This window comes from Capsicum annuum, chromosome 7 (assembly GCF_002878395.1).
Source record: "Capsicum annuum cultivar UCD-10X-F1 chromosome 7, UCD10Xv1.1, whole genome shotgun sequence".
Lineage (NCBI taxonomy): Eukaryota > Viridiplantae > Streptophyta > Magnoliopsida > Solanales > Solanaceae > Capsicum > Capsicum annuum.
The window spans coordinates 69,599,730-69,616,454 of NC_061117.1; positions in this window are offsets into that span (position 1 = coordinate 69,599,730).

Consider the following 16,725-nt stretch of genomic DNA (forward strand, 5'->3'; position numbering starts at 1 on the left):
TCTCTTTGCTCAAGAAGTGCATAGGTGACCCAGCAGTTGTAGTCCCTGTTCAGAGTATTGACATTCAGAGCAACCTCTCTTATAAAGAGATTTCAATCGAAATCTTAGACTATCAGACTCGTCGATTGAAGAACAAAGAAGTCCCTTTAGTTAAGGTTCTTTGGCTAAATTAGTCTCATGAGGGAGCTACTTGGGAACAAAAACAGATATGCCTACCAAGTATCCTCACCTCTTCCCCGCAAATTCAGATCAAGCTCAAGGTAACAGCTCTCCTTAAGCTTATTCAGTTTCATGTTTATGTCCTCAGTTTAAAATTGGTATCTATTACTGTTGCATACCCAATCATGCATTCATGAATCAGTTCAATTATAAGGTCATGCATCAGATATGCTTTCTCATATTGAGAATCTCAGTTTATCAGATTGCTCAGTTACGCATCCATGTACCAGTTATCCATGCGTCAGATATGCATGAGTTCAGTACATTTAGCATTTCAGTCATGAGATCATGTTTCAGTCCTTCATGTTCAGTTCATGTTCGGCTTGTCTTATTCTTTTCTCTCTGTTAAGTCTCATTCTAGGACCAACGTTCCCAAGAAGAGATATTGTAATACCCCAAAAAATCCAACTCAATATTAACTCCATATTTCAAGATCATGCATAGTACATCATGGTTCCTTGGTAGTTTCATGATCAAGGTTCATGTGAATTAAGGTCTCAAATATGTCCTAGCTATTGTGCGAATCAAAACATTCCTTACCGATTAAATTCTTGTGAAAGATATTTGTATCTTCAACTTCAAATTAGTATATATCTCATTATACTATGAATTTTTGATCCCATGACCTACCAATAGATATATAATTTAATAATATTTCCGTTGATACCAAATTCGCCTAAAACAGACACCCGGTGAAGAAGTTATGGTTATTTTAAGTTTCTGCTGTAAGACGAATGCCATTTCAGTGCATGGCTCGTCGCGCCGGAGGCCAAAATGGCTCTCTTCAATTTATAGAAAGCCTTCGCGATACCCCTTCTTTGTTCCAAGTTTCCAGATCGCAATAATTGGCATTTTACCAAGCTCCGCATCGCGTCGGGGCTCTAAGTCGGGATAAATTTTGCGTAGTTTTCAATTTTCATTTTAAACTCCTCAAGGGAAATATGGTAACTTCCCAAAATCCTATATATACTCTTTAAACACGGGATTGATGCCCCAAAGCATCCCTTTATATTAATTTTTATCAAAATTCACTCAAGAGCAGTCAAGAACAAGTCTAGGGTTTCCATTGGGTTTTCAAGCTTCAAGCAAATTCAATTGTAGATTCCATGAATTCTTAATCTAAGGTATGCATAGTATTCATCTATGGATCCAATCCATTCATAGAGCTCAAGAACCATGCTTTTAAATGTCATTTTGTAAACTTTTTATGGTGATATAAGCATGTACATGTTGATGATTGTTGTTTAAGTTTCAAAATGATATCTAAAGATGTTTTCATGAAATATATGTGGTTGTTAGTTGAAAAACATGAAATTTAGGTGGTTTGATGTGATGCAAGTATGAAATCCACCTATTCTTTAAAGAATGCATGCAAGGTGTTTGATAAAATACCTAGGATGCTAGAAACCAATAATTACATGATTCCACGATAGCTAAATGACAAATCCATATTAGTTATACACTTCCATATGAATTTCTATGCTATTTATGTGTTGTTGTTGTTGTGGCAGAAAGCATGTGTGATAATGGAAATATGAATTATATACACGAAATGTATCCATGCGCTCCCTACCATGTTGAGATGTGAATAAATACATGAAGTATACTATCCCCTACTTATAATATTGTGAATTATGGACTCTAATCTTATGATCAAGTCATGTCATGTGTTCCAGTTTCCTTCTATCGAGTCCTGGGGGTATTCGTACCCAAAAAATATAGTTGTGTGCCTAGAGCCATGTCATGTGCCACGATAAATCTTAGTCAAGCTATACTCTATAGAACTCAGTCAGTCATGTGACTCAGGAAACATCAGAAATCTCATGATCTTAGTTAACTCTCAGATAATAGTACTACTCCATCAGTCAACGGATGTCAGTTATTCAGTCCATGTACAGCCAGTTGAATCATGTTCAGTCCCTTCAGATGGGAGTAGAAGTTAGCACCGAGTGAACCTAAGGATGGGAACTCACCCGCCAGTTCAAGGTGTGATTCTTAACAGTCATCCTTGTGTTCCAGAACTACATAGCCAGTGTAGGTTGAGACATCTTAACCAGTCAGATTAGGGTTGATGAGGTGGCTTAACCTGTCAGTTTAGGGTCCCACCATTCTTACTTTGAGTACCTACTAGATAAGGGTCACTTACAACTGGCCTTACCAGTGGCGCGGTATTGACACCCCTCCAGTCAGGGCAGAGATTAGACCGCAGCTTAGCCGTAATGGTATAAATGGGGCATGTCAGTTAAACAACTACCTCCCACAGTTTCAGTATCAGTCTCAGTAAAAGAACTCAGACAGTTCTTCAGATATCAGTATACCAGGACTGTTAGATACAGTCAAATTCAGTTATAGCACGGGAATCAGAGAGTTCTACTAGATTCAGGACTGTCAGACACAGTTTCTCATATTATTAGAACTACAGTTCCAGTCATGTATTAGTGTACAGATTTAGCTACCACGTACTCACGATCTCAGTTACTATGTATGTATATTTGTACTCTTACGTTCATATTCAGTCAGTCAGTTAGCATTATTCATACATGTAAACCCTTTGCATTAGCCTACCTCACTCATATACTCAGTACTCCAGTTGTACTGACGCATTTGCACTATGGTGCTTCTTTTTCATGTTACACCATAGGTCCAGTGCCACGAGTTCCAGACCAGCAGTAGCTTTCTAGTCGCAGTGTTGCAGTAAGTCCTTATCCATTCGAGGATAATATGATTTAATTTATTCATTTATTACTTCAGTTTAGTTTTACGGAGTTAGTTAGAGACATGTTCCTTCAACTCCTTATTCAGACAGTACTTAGAGGCTTCTAGATTTAGTCGGATTTAGCTATCAGATTCAGTATTCAATTTTATCTTCAGTTGTTTTGGGTATTCATTACCCCATGGATGTTACTATATCTCTTCAGTTGAACCTTATGGCCTACATGTTTAGGTTTTCCGCGTATTATATGTATATTATGCAGTGTACAAGTATAGATATCATTCATGGGTTTGATTGTGCTCCCTCGGGATCATGAGCACCGTGTAGCGTTCCGATTCAGAAAATCGGGGCATTACATTTCGTCCCTCTTAAGGCTTGGAAATTTTGAGATTATTTTAGGATAAACCTGTAAGAGGCTAGCTTAAGGTGTAAAAAGACAAATTTTGTCCACCTTAAGGCATAGATTTATGATCCTTGTAAGAATAAACCCGTAAGAGGCAAGCTTAAGGTGCAAAGGGATAAATTTTATCCAACTTAAGGCATGGAAATTTTGAGATTCTTTTAAGGATAAACCCGTAAGAGGCCAGCTTAAGTTGCAAAGGGATAAATCTTGTGTACCTTAAGACATGAAAATTTTAAGACCCTTGATTTGAAGAGATTTTTTTAACTTTCACTCTCAAATTTAGCATTTTGAGCTGTTCAACAGCCAAATTTAGAGAGTTTGGAGACTTCATCTTATGTGAACGAAGCTTGTATTTCATTGGAGTTTGCCCCCATTGAGCTGCCAATACTTGGAGTGAGTCCAAGATTTAATTAGAATATTTTCATACTTGGGTATCCATATGGTGGATATGGCAGGAACATATTTTTTTTGACACTCATGCAACTGAACACAGAATGAATTCCAAGCGCCTACGTACGTCAATGAAGAGGATCAAGTCACAACGTAGTTCTGGGTAAGTGTGTTTTATTTTGCGTCCTAACTTTTGCCTAGGCCACCTCTTTCAAGGTTTTAAACCTAGTGGATATTTTTTTTAAGCCATTCACAGTTTATAATCTTGCGGGCTAGGGGAGGACATGCAATTTATACTCATGCCTTAAGGAGTGTTATCTCCCTTTAAGGATAGTACTTTTTCAATAACTTGGCATTGATCGGGCAAATTTTCACTCTATCTAAATCGACAAGCTTGTAAGCACCATTCGAGTATACCTCTTGTACGATATATGGTCCATCATACTTCAGGGTAAATTTTCACCCAGACTTACGATAAGTAATAATGTCCCTTCTTACTGCAAGGACTTGTCTCCACTTTGGAAACACCTCAAGCGAACCCTTCTATTGAAAGAACGAGATTGCCGGGTTTGATAACATTCAAGATTTTGGTGAGCCTCTGGCCTCTTCTCATCAAGAGCTTCTAAATCCATAAGACGCAACTTAGCATTTTCTTTATCGGTGAGCCCTTCTTGAATAGCCACTCTCAAAAAAGGTATTTGATGCTGAAGTAGTAGGACTGCTTCAACTCCAAAAGCAAGTAAATATGGGGTTGCTTGCATCGGTGTACGGTAAGTTGTCGTATACGCCCATAAAGCTTTCTCTATTTGCTCATGCCAGTCTTGTTTAGATTTGGAGATAACTTTTTTCAATAAGTTGCACAAAGTCTTATTGAAGGCTTCAGCTAGATCGTTGGCAGCAGCATGGTACATAGAAGACTTGCACTACTTGAAGCCAAAGAGATCACAAATCCTATTCAATAGTTTGTTAACAAACGGGTTACCATTATCAGTTATTATATATTAAGGGATTCCAAAGCGGTAGACGATATTCACTCGGATGAAGTTTTCAATATTTTCTTTCTTTACTTCTTTAAGAGTACAAACTTCGGTCCACTTTGAGAAGTAATCTGTCGCGGCCAAGATGTATAAGTGTCCACCAAAAGATTTTGGTAGTGGACCAACAACATCCATTCCCCAAGCATTGAATGGCCAAGTTGCTACAGTTGGTTGTAGTACCTTTGGAGGTTGATGTATGAAATTTGCATGGAATTGACAAGCTTTGCATCTTCTATCATAGTCCAAGAAATCTTTTACCATCGCTGGCCAATAATATCCCATCTTTTTAATGTGAAAATGGAGCTTTGATCCAGACTGATGTGATCTACAAACTCCCGAGTGTGCTTCTTACAATCATGAATTGGTTCTTCCTTTCCCAAACACCGTAAGAGTACTCCTTAGAATGATCTTCTGCATAGTGTGTCCTTATAGTAGAGGAAGCGAGGTACACGACGACGAATGTCAGTCCTTCTCCTTGGATCCTCTGGAAGTATCCCATAACATAAGTAATGAATGATAGGTTTTCTCCAATCTTCTTTTACAGCTTCAGACAAAACAATGAGCTATTCAACCTTGTTTTCTACATCCTCATATAACGGCGGTACTACCCATTCTTGGATGATAGTAAATCGTGTCTGATTTCGAAGAGTTAGGGTTGATGCTAAATCAGTTAAGGCATCAACTTTCTTATTTTTTCTCCTTGGAACATGTTAGAGGGTTACTTCTTTAAGTCACCCCATCAACTTCTTTGCATAATCATGATATTGAGCTTAGGCTTTTTGACTTCATAGCTTCCCAAAGCTACTTGATTACCAATTGGGAGTCACGAAGACTTGTAATTGCAGTTGTTTCATGTCAACTGTCATTTCAAGTCTTAGTATTAAAACTTGATATTCAGCAACATTATTAGAGCAATGGTTTAAAAGAGTATGGAATGACCTCTTCTTGTAGAGTGGCGAATAGCACACCAGAACCAACTCTATCTCGATGTGCGGCACCATTAAAGTACATTTTCCACGGGGTTGTAGCTTCAATAATCATTGCATCTTCATCAGAAAGTTCATCGCTCAGTTCCTAATCATCAGGTATCGGGTGGTCCGCCAAGAAGTCAGTCAATGCTTGTCCCTTTACAACCTTTTGGGGAACGTACATGATCTCAAACTGCTGAAATTGAAGGTACCATCTTGTAAGTCGGTCACTAAGGACTCGTTTTGACATTACAAACTTGATGGGATTTGCCCTAGACACAAGACGGGCAACATGAGCTTGAAAGTAGTGTTTCATCTTTTGAATTGAGAAGCCCAATTCCAAACATAACTTTTCAATTGGAGAATACTTTAGCTTATTCGGCGTCATCATTCTACTTAAATAATAAAGAGAATTTTCTTTCACTTCATTATTTTCTTGAGCCAGTGTGCTCCAAGTGACCTTTCTTGTGCCACGATATAGAGTATCAATGGTTTCCCAGGTACGGGTGCCGCAAGAACTAGTGGCTTCATTAAGTATGATTTGATACTATCAAAGGCATTACTACAAGCTTAGTTCCATTCGAAAGGAGTATCCTTCTTCATGAGATGACTAAATGGTTGATATTTCCTGGCTAGGTTTGAGATGAACCTCCTTAAATATGCTAGCCTTCCTTGAGGACTTTTTAACTCATGAATATTTTAAGGCTCGGGCATCTTTAAAATTGCATTGACCTTGGCTTGATCAATTTCAATCTCGATGTCGCACAATGAAGCCAAGAAACTTTCTGGAAGTAACTCCAAAGGCACACTTCAATGGATTCATCTTAAGTTAATATCTTCAAAGTAACTCGAATACCATTCTTAGGTCTTTTAAGTGGTCGTCTCTCTTTCTTGACTTCACCACTAGATCATCCACATAGCACTCAACATAGCACTCAACTTGAATTTGTCCATTCGTCTTCCATAATGGAACAATACTTGAAATCCATGTGGTATATTTGACTTTACGAATAAAGCCAGCTTCATGAGTTTGTTAACTTCATTTTCAATCAAAAGAAGCAACTCCGGCCTAAAGTGTCTCTAGGCTTGCTAACAGGACGGGCACCATTCTTGACTGCCAACTGATAGAACGCTACTTTTTGATCTAAGCCAGGTATTTCCTTATATCCCCATACAAAGATATCCATATATTCCTTGAGTACGTCCATATAAGCGATTTCCTACTCCACTTCTAGAAATGCACTCAGGTAAGTTGGTCTTGGGTCTTCATCAGTTCCAAGATTAACTTTCTTCAAGGGGTCTATTATGGCCTTTATTCCTTTCTCTAGTTACGATGGAGCATCTCCAGGATCTTCCTCTTGTTGAGGATCATCGTCGTTGATGGATATATGATAACATCAAAAGGTAACTTCTATCTCTTTATCAACCTTCATTTGAGAAGAGATATTTTTCTCATTTTGGGTCGTAACATGATATGAGGAGCCAATACTCTTTTTATTTTCTTTGCATTGCTTGGCATAAACCACAGTATGGGCCTTTTCTTTTAGAACCTCGTTGCATGAAACTACTAGTTTTGTCTGTCACTTCATTCTAGAAGGAATCAAACTTTGGAAATCCTTCTATATTTTAAGTGAAGAGTACATCATTTTTCTTTGATGACTTCTCTTATGTTTGTTGCTTTTTTTTTCTTATTTAGAGGTCCCAACCTTTCAAACACAAAAGTTCTTGTAGTTGATTCTCTAAGTCGGACAAAGACAGAAGGTCTTTTATTAGATGTAGTAGACTCTTCTTCTACAGTGATATAGTTACTAACTACCCTTCTTATAAAGATATAAATTGGAGGTGGTTGTGTGTATCCTAGGCCTTCACATGCCTGCCTGATTGTACCTTTCGACGGAAGTTTTCCCAACCTTGATGGCTCATTAGGATTGTATCCAGCCTTTACAAATAGCTTGTATACATTTGGGTCGAAGCCTTTTTTCGTACGCTTCGTAGAGAGTGTCATATCTTATGGTGAATTTTGAGCCAAAAACTCTTCAAGTAGTCTTGAGGATGGATTTAATGCATCAATCTTCCTGATAGGTGAAGTTAGCCCCTTCAACACATTATCTTGGGAATACGATGGGTGATCTTTCTTTTTCTTTACCTTCAGTATGTAACGAAGAACAAGAGTTGCCTTTTTTTGTAGGAGAAACACTTTATTTCTTTGAAGTATAGAGAGGTCTTGGTGGAAAAATTTTCCACAGTCACAGCGAACTTCTTAGATGCAAGATCGTCACACTTGGTCTTGGTGACATCTTCAACCCTTTTCTCATTCACAACATAATTCTTTAAGTAGAATTTTGCATCGGCAAAATATGACTCATCTTCAGCGAATAGCTTTCCACTCCACCTTAGAGGTACTTCAAGCATTGATAGTAGGAGGATGAAATAATTTTGTTCCCGTGCACCCAAGTCCTACCCAACAATATATTGTATGAAGTTTTGGCATCAATCACATGCATCAATACGTTTGATTAAAAATCATCTATACGAATCCCCAACTTGATAGATCTCATGGCCCTATGGCCCCCTTGGTTGAAGCCTTGGATCATTATATAACTCTCATCCAGTTCATCAGTAGTCATGCCAAGTTTCTTAATCGTGTGGATAGGCAGGATGTTGACTCCAGATCCCTCATCTATCAAGATTCTATTGATCTTCTTTCCTAGAATATGACCCACTATGTATATGAGATAGTTATATAGGGCCTTACCAAGCAGAAGATCATTATTTATGGATGTGATTTTTTTATCACATACATGTGCCTCTTCGTCAAGAGTTTTAGCAAGCTTTTCAGAAAATGAAGGAACTTCCATGGGTAGATTCTCACTCTTTTCCCCCTCTTAGGTAGTATTAAAATAAGACGCCTTAAGGTTGACTCGAGCAGTCTTCACACGAAACCAACTTGGTAAGAATTCCTCCAATGTTGGACACCATGGTTTTTGAAGGTGAAGCTCTATGATGGTCGTTCTTTTTGGAAGTTCAACCAACTTTTGTTTCCTTGGTTTCTTCACTATTCTACTTTTGGTTGGTTGCTCGGACGACTTCTTTCGCAGACTTGTCCTCCTGTTTCTGTGCCTGGTCACCAGAGTCCAACCTTCATCATCGCTTTTGTCAATTAAAGATCTGTTAGGCTCTAATATTTTCTCATTACGCCCTTCAACACATATTTGGACTGGATTAAGCGAGCCAAATATGATAGAGATTTGATGAGAACTAGCCATCTCATCATCGAAGAAGATCTCCTTCTCTCTTGCCAGTTGCATGTCTTTATCTTTAAAAACAAAGCATTTTTCCAGAGGGTGACTTATGAGCTTATGATATTTGCAATAATTAGGGTCATTGGTCCTCCAGCTTCGTTGGGACGCTTCATCTCTAGGAGTTCAATGACCTTATGCTCAAGGAGTTCATCAAAAATCTCAACAACATCAGAATCAAGGAAGGAATATTTCTTTTCTTGCATCTCCTTTAAAGTTTTCTAATTTGGACATGCTCCAGAAGTTGTCTTCATACTTTGCTTCTCGCTTACCTTTGTGGTGACCTTCACAGGAGACATATCAACATTCATGGACTCTTTGTTGTCATATTTGTTGACAAACTTGCCCCATCTTTTGGGTTTATGCTTATTCTTTCCCTTTAGAGGGTCATGGCTAAGTGTTGATCCTTTTCCAGCAGAAGACATGCTCAACTCCATATCATGAGCATGGGTAGCTATCTCTTTAAAAGATTTAGGCTTAATGCCTTGCAAGATGTAGAGAAGTTCCCATTGCATTCGTTGGATGCACATCTCTATTGCAGAAGCTTCGCTTAGCCTATCTTTGCAGTTTAGGCTAGCATTTCTCCATCGATTGATGAAGTCAATAACTGGTTCATCCTTTATTTGTAAAGTATTCATGAGCTATACCATGCTAACTGTACGCCTTGTGCTATAAAAGTAATTTAGGAACTCGTGCTCCAATTGCTCCCAGCTATCGATGGAATTAGGCTCAAGGTTCGTATACCAATCAAAGACATTTCCCTTTAGGGAATGAACAAACTGTTTGACAAGATAGTCACCGTAAGTTCCAGCATTATTATATATTTCAACAAAGTGTGCGACATATTGTTTTGGGTTCCCTTTTCCCTCAAATCGTTGAAATTTGGGGGGTTGATAGCCGACAGGTATTTTGAGGCTATCAATATTTACCATGTAAGGCTTGGCATAAGCAAGAAAAGACTTAGCAACAACATCATACTTTTCTTTGAGGGTCCCTTCAATGAATTCCCTCAATTGCCCAATCGGGATTATTCCCTCAGAAGAAACTTGCACCTCTTTAATCGGTGATGTTTGTTTCACAGAATTTTCTATCTCATGAACCTCTGGAGATTTTCTAGGCACATGGATAGACTCTCTGTCTATCATACCTTTCACCCTATCCACTATCTTATTAATTCAAGCATCTTGATTCTGAACATATTTAGTTAGGCCATCAATTGCTTTTGCCAGATTCGCAAGTTGCTCCTCCATAGACGAGGCATCAATTACCATCGCTTTTATAATCACTAAAGATATTGGAGAGTAGCATGGATTATCGTATAATTTGATCTTTGAAGTGCTCATCTTATGCGGTGTAGTTGGAGATAATGAGTTGTTTGAACAACCATCGGTCTTTGTGCCAGAGTATTTGGAACCGCAATGCTCAAGTAGACCTAGAGTCTTCTTAAGAGATTTTGCCACATTGCTTTATCTTTCCGAAGCACTTGCATTAAACTTCTTTCCTTTTAGAGTTGAAGATTCAAAAATTGGAGTTGGTGCGGACGACACTGAATATTTTTGTTGTCCTAGCAAGCCTGCCTTGCTTCTTGTGACAACTCATAAGCTTCCAAAAGTAATAGCCAGGTTATTTTCTATTTAAGCAGAGAACTTTGAGTCAGCAGCCTTGGAAGCAGTTGATTGAGAGTTGACCTTCTTAGAAGTCATTTCAGTTTTATTGAACTTTGCAGTTAGAAAAGTTGAGATGAGAGGTAGAGATTGTCCCACTGGGCATGCCAATTTGTTTTCAACATAATTTAATTCATGGAAAATAAACTTCAACCACAAATAAAAATATGAAGAAACAACAATTTTATTAATAAACAAAGTGGTTACAAATCTATTCCTCCCTTGATTCTTCTCTTGATTTTCTCCGTAATTCGAGGGCCGTCAGTAGAGTATTTCTCGAACATAGGCATATTTGGATTTAGAATTTCTCCATGATTCTAGGGTCGTTAGTGGCGTATTTATCAAACATAGGAACATTTGGATTTGATCTCCATGAAAGGAGGATTTGTGGATCTTCTTGATGCATTTGATTATCAATAAGATAGGATTTTGATCTCTTTATGAATATCTCATGATTTTATGGGATATTAGACATCATTGATCTTTTTGTGAATATTCCATGAATTTGTAGGATACTGGAGATCCCGATCTTTTTACGAATACCCATCAGTTTATGGGATATTCAAGATGCCTCTTTTAGGGAATATGTTACCCTTTAAATAGGTAGGATTTAGGGTAAAAAAACCTCCTAGAACTCTAACAGAATTTGAATTCTTTTTTAAGAGTCCCAAAAATTTAGATGTCTACAAATGCCCCCTACTTCAAGGCTTGTCGAAGTGTAGATTTGATGACAAGTCTTAAAGTACCAATAGAGCTTCCATATTTATATGGCAGCTACAGATATACGGTGACGGCTACAGATATTTGGCGGCTATAAATTTGCAGATCTAATTCATGAGAGAAGAGATGAAGGGATGATTTGGTCCCACTGGACATACTAATTTGTTGGACAATAAAATTTTTGAGGCCAAAAATTAAATGATTGAGACAAGAAAAAATATTGCAAAATCAATTTATTGATTTCAATATGTAAGTTTTACAATCTCTATGAATCCTCTGATTCGCCTTTTCAAATTTAAATTCAAGGGCTTAAAACTTGATCTTGAATTTGAACTTGATTTGAGGGACTTGTGCTTGAATTCAAGGTCTTTTGAGCTTGTTCTTGAATATTGCAGTCTTGATCTTAAATCTTGATGAACTTGATTTGAATGCTTGAACTTTTTAGAGAAATTGTAGCGTTTGAAGCATTTGATCCACGAGCTTTCTCTTGATACTTGTTAGAGTTCTGGGGTCCTTTTCTGAATTATGAGACTCTTATTTATAGTTGTGGAAAAGGGAAGATTCATGATGAAGATGAACTTTCTTTGGCCAATCAAATTTAAGTGATGTGGCGTCTTTTATGGGCTTTGATTTCATGGGTCTGCTTGTAATGCCCCGCAAAATCCTTTTCCATTCTGAGCCTTAGAGAGTATTTGGTAAAGCAAAAATCCGAGTCATAATGTTTCAAAAATATCCTCCCAAGTATGAAATACTTTTAATCACGTGGGAATCTATTTGATCATGAATTAAGATCATAGAGGTCCCCTAACTCATGGTCGAGTTAAAAACTTTCCTATCATTTAAGTTTTAGTGACCGTCAAAATTTGGGTCAAATTCAATCGACCATTACTCCTTGTATATCGAATTAGAGGACCTAATATATATCAAATGAAATCTCTTTGAATTATTTTTCCAACGATACTAATTTTGTCAAAAACTGATATCGGAGCAAAGAGTTATGCCCATTTTACTCCAGCATATCAATCTGGAAAAGGGTGACGACGTTTCTGATGGCCTGTCACATTTCTGATGATATTTCTGATGACGTCATCACATTTTTGATGACATTTCAGATGACATCGTCAACCTTAGGCAGAAAATCAAAAATTCAACCTTTTTATGATGACATTTCGTGACGGCCTATCACGGGTCTGATAGCCTGTCACGGATGTCGTCAGCTATTTTTTTCAGCAATTTAGACACATTTTTGCAAGGATATTTTGGTCATTTTTCACCCTTTGTAAGCCTCTATAAATATGAGAACCCTCATTCAAACCCTAAATTCATCATTTTTCTCTTCCAATTCTCTCAAGAATATCTATCTAGGGTTTTATCAAGAACCTTAATCCTCCAAAAAATCATTCATAAATTCTTCAAGGTTTCTTTAAGAATCAAGTTCCTCATAGTGTGGGCTTCAAGGATTATTTATTACAAGTGCAGATAGAGTCTCAAGTATTATGATTCATCCAATTTCAAAGGTTAAGGTATGAAGACGTTGATTCTTGGGTCCCTTTCATCCAAGAAGCTCAAGAACCCTTTTGAAAACTAAAAGATTTTTATGTTTATGAGTTGTTAATGATTTATATGATTTGAAATTGGTGTTTAATGTGTTTTTGAGTTTTGATTTATGTGTGCCTACAAAATTTATGAGTTTTGTCCCTAGTATGTAAAATTCATGTGATAGACCTTCTTGAAGTTGTTTTTTCATATGATGTGTTCATGACTTTTGGGGTGTAGAAATGGTTGAATAAGTGAAGAATGTTCCCCATAGGTTTGATAAAGAGCTTAGGTGAAACATAAGAGCCATTATAGTATGTTGAATGTGAAACTCCAAATTGTGAGCTAGTCCATGCATGCCTAGTGTTTGATAAAATCCCTTAGTGAGTGAAATGTGCCAAGATAGCATGAATCCCCAAGTAGGTGTAAAATCGTTCATGTCTAGTGGTTGTCGAAAGACCCTAGTGAACAAGTCGAGATATGATGGTAGTAAATTCCCCGATTAAATGCTATTTGATATATGTTAAGTTTTTAATACATGTCAAGTGGTTAGCAAGTAAGTTGTGACATGATAGTATGAAGTTTCCCCAAGCCATGTGATACCCAAACAGGTGTCAACACTGATATAGGTTTGAAGTACTTAATGTAAGACCTTATTGAATGGGGTATAATCTAATAGCATATTTTCTCTACGCTAGTATATGTTGATGATTTCTAAATGCTTGAAGTGACTCTATAGTAATTGTGGTGATGAATAGTGGTTTGCGATCCTTAAATGCTTGAGGTGATGTCTTAATGAACGCTTGTGATGATGCATGAATAATTGTGATAATACATGAATAATTGTGATGATGAATGAATGATTATGCTTTACTTTTACGCTATCGAGTCCTGGGGGTATTTATACCCGACAATAGAGCTGTTGTCTAGAGCCCGTGTCAGTTTATCGATAACTTCAGTCGAGCTATGATTCTCAGAACTCAGTGAACTATAGAACTCTGTATCTTCAGACAAGTGCAGAACTTAAGAAAGATCAGTAATCTCAGTTATCTCTGTAATCTCTGTATCGCTAGTAATCTAGCCTCAGTCCTATAATCAGCTTAGATCTAATAGTATTCAAGTGATTTAATTCTAATCTTAGAAGCGATTCAAGTAATCTATTCAAGCTCTGCATTGTCAATCAGATCTTTTGAGAAACATGATCAGTATTAGATTCAGTTCAGTTATGTTCAGTCAAGATTTCAGTTTAGAGTCTTTCAATTGGGAGTAGAAGCGAGCACTGAGCGAGAGAAGGGATGGCGGCTCTCCCATCATAGAGGCCGAGTCGTTAGGAGCAATTCTTGAACTCTGAAACTGCGTAGCCAGTGCAGGATGTAGGAGTATCCCATCAGTAGAAGCTATCACCGTCAGAGAGGTTTAACTATTATATTGCCTCAGGCCGACTTCCTGCGAGGGTCATCCCATCAGAGAGGCTTGATCAGAGAGGTCTATACCCATGGCACTGTATTGACACCCTTCCAGCTGGGGTCACTGGTTGGACCCCACCTGTGGTAGGTTGGGGAATTTTAGTTAAGTAACTACTTCCCACAGTTGCAGTTTCAGTATCTATCTTCAGAAATCAGGACTGTCAGATACAGTCATCTATCTCTATAAAGAACTCAGATAGTTCTATTGATTCATGGACCATCCCGTCAGATAGGCTTGGTCTCATATACAGTATTCTTATTGTCATATCTAGAGATCTCCCATCAGATAGGCTTGATCTCAATCTCAAATCATGTTGAGTATTCTTATTATCATATCTAGAGATCTCCCATCAAATAGGCTTGATCTCCATCTCAGATCCTTTATTCTATTGAGTATTCTTGTTGTTAGATTCGTACATGATCATACTTCTTATCATTGATAATCGCTTTTGAAATAATCTATTAGCAAAGTTGATCTCTAATTCTGTCAGTCGAAAGCAGTAAGCTCAGAGTTCATTCCTTCATGTAAGCATATCCAGATCCTCAGTTATCAGTATCAGATGAGTTAATGATTCAGTATCTCAGTGTCAGTAGTAAGTTTAGTCTGCAGTAAAGTGGTATCCGAGTTTTAGTATCTAGAGTTGCGATGATTGTGTTCATGTTCTGTGCATTCATGTATGTATTCTCATGCGGCATTTTCATGATTATTCATTTTAGATATTGTGCATGCATAAACCCTTGCATTAGCCTACCCCGTCTACATACTTAGTACATTCTTGTACTGACGCATTTGCGCTATGGTGTTTTATTTGACACCATAGGTTCAAAGGCACAGGATCTAGTGTATTCTCAGCAGTTCAGTCCCAGTCAGCAGCAGTAGCAGTGAGTCCTCTTCTTTCAAGGAAGAGTCTCAGTTTACTATTATTGTTTCAGACTTTGTTTATTTTCAGTTGACGGAGTTAGTTGGAGACATGTCCTATCAACTCCACAGTCAGACAGTTTTAAGGCTTTTCAGACGGACGTATTAGTATTCAGTTTTCTGTATTATGAGTATTCATAGATGTATTGAACCTTATGGCTAGTTTTTGCATTTATTTCTGATATTATGCAGTATACAGGTACAGATATCAGTAAAGGGTTGGTTGTGGTCCTTTGGGGTCATAAGCATCGTGTGACGTCTCGGGATGGGATCTCGAGGCGTTACACTGCTGCATCATTTTGACATGTGTCACGATCCTATTGGCTCCTTTCCTTGACTTGATATGCCACATTATTTGACATGTGGCGCTTATTTGGGCCTCTAGAATATGACAATATCTTGGGCTTAACAAAGTGGGCTCCTCATTTTGTAGCCCAAATCATTGGGCTAGCCCAATAAAAATTGGACTTTAATTAAACCCATTTATGTTTGGACTTAAATAATTAATCTAATTATATTAATCTACAGTATTTATTTGGGTCTAATATATTTTGAATTTAATATAATTCAAATTTTATACAGATTTAAATTTAATAAACTTGCATCACCCACAAATACTTATTTTAGTTTGAAAAAACAATGGATAAATTAGCATAGTAGAATTCTCTTTTGGGAGTGTTCTTTCTTGCCTTTTCACTCAACTAAGCATCTCTGTTGGAGCTTCTGGTGCTCTATTTGAACTTCTTGGAGCGTGTTATCGGAGCTGAGTATATATACCAAGAGGTATAAACATTGTTATTCTACTTTTCTTTTTTCGTTTTTTATGAATGTTCTTTCCTCTATTGAGGAGGTTTGTCGTTTCATTTTATAACAAGTTTTAAGTACTTAATTCCAGCAACTATGGGTGTTGGCTGGATTAGTTTTAATTTATTCAAGTCTTTTATTCCATAGAGGTGCATCCCTATTTTCTCTACTCAATCTTACAGAATTAGTTTTTACCTTATTTAAAATATATATAATTTAGGACTTTCAAACCAACTAATACTGTGTATTAATTTTTTTCCTGATTTAACGACTTTTTATTTAGAGAAAGAGAACCGTCAATATTAAAAAAAAAATCATTGAGATTTGCTCTTTTAATCTATTCGATCACTTTTTTCCTTTTCTTTAGTCGAGATAATCATTAATTTTTCTACAAAAAAAGAAGAAGAAGATACTCATTAATTTTTTTTTGGTTATATTTGCAGGTTTCATGCTTTTGTTATATTTGCAGGTTTCTAGTTATTGCTATATTTAACGATAATTTTTTGTTGATTTGGATTGATTTGTGATTCATTTGTTTCATGTTATTTTTTTGTAAATACACACACATATATATACATATACATACA